Source organism: Rattus norvegicus, chromosome 2 (genome assembly GCF_036323735.1).
Source record: "Rattus norvegicus strain BN/NHsdMcwi chromosome 2, GRCr8, whole genome shotgun sequence".
In the NCBI taxonomy this organism is placed as follows: domain Eukaryota; kingdom Metazoa; phylum Chordata; class Mammalia; order Rodentia; family Muridae; genus Rattus; species Rattus norvegicus.
This window is the reverse complement of record NC_086020.1, coordinates 174,807,383-174,808,494: the sequence shown is the minus strand read 5'-3', so window position 1 is coordinate 174,808,494 and position 1,112 is coordinate 174,807,383. Positions and strand designations below refer to the sequence as shown.

General features: G+C 53.8%; 1 non-coding gene across 1 annotated transcript; it reads right to left on the bottom strand.

The window, feature by feature from the left end:
- Positions 1-752: 752 nt before the first annotated feature.
- On the bottom strand, positions 753-881 carry LOC120101301 (small nucleolar RNA SNORA17). Its single transcript, XR_005501676.1, has one exon. It is a non-coding gene; the product is annotated as a small nucleolar RNA SNORA17 (small nucleolar RNA).
- Positions 882-1,112: the final 231 nt, after the last annotated feature.

The following is a 1,112-nucleotide window of genomic DNA, read 5'->3' as shown; positions in this document are numbered from 1 at the left end:
TGTAGCTGACTAGAGGTAGGGTCAGCTTCCTTGTTCTCATGCCCTCAGGGCCTGATCTCTCTGGATGCCCAAATGATGAGTGGGGCCATTGACATGTCCCTGAGCTGCAGTCCAAACCTGGGACATCTGTGTGGTCTTTGGGGGTAACGGACCACTGCTGCTTCTGCAGGGTCACAGACCCAGACATGGCCCCCAGTGGCAGCACAGATCAGGACCTCACTATGGTCCCAGGTGGCATCACTGGCTACCCACATTAGGCTGTTCCTCCCTACCTCCCAGTCTCCAGTTCTGCCTGTCTTCGTTGTGCCCACATCCTTCTGTTTCTCCTTCTCTTCCATTTTTTCACAGCTTACTTGCTCTTCTTAGCGGCACCTAGAGTCCCTGAGTGTCTGGGGTTGTCTCAAGAGTGTCCTCAGGAGTGCTAAGGCCCACCCGTGTATTATGGCACCAGACAGGGTTCGTTTTAGACAAGGTCTGCCTCCACAAGCCTGCAGAGCCCCAGACTGGTGGTCATCTTAGTCTAGCTCCCAGTCTAGGCCTCACGGCACCAGTTTGGTAGTTATCCCAGCCAGCCTGCCCTAGTGGCCCCTTGCAAGAGTCATCTGTCTCTGGCTTGCTCTTGCCTGGGGCCCCGGGTTCCAGGTGGGATTCTTCTAGCCTCTGACTTGCTCCTGTCCTCAGAACCTGTCCAGTCCTGCTTGGTGCCAGACTGGTGGTCATCTTGGACTCGTTTTTTTTTTCCCTCCCTAGGGAATGTTAGCTACCAATCACTCAGATGTTCATTGGTCAGAACACTAAGGGCACTCTTATTTTCTCCTCTCTGCCACCTACTGACACACATGTGGCACGGCAGCCACACCTGCCATTTCTCTAGGGGCAGGGACATCCAGGATGGACTCTTTTTGCCCTTCTCTCTCCTTCAGTGTAGACGTTCTGCAGGTTTGGTGCTGGGCTCGCTCTCACTGTTCCCACTCATTTGAGGGCCGTCTCATCCTCTTTCATTGTCACACCACCGAGTCTGCAAGGGTGATCCCAAAACCTCCACCTCTATTGTGGCTTCTTTACGGGCCACGCATCCTCAATTACTTCCTTCTGTACAGAACCTCAGAAAT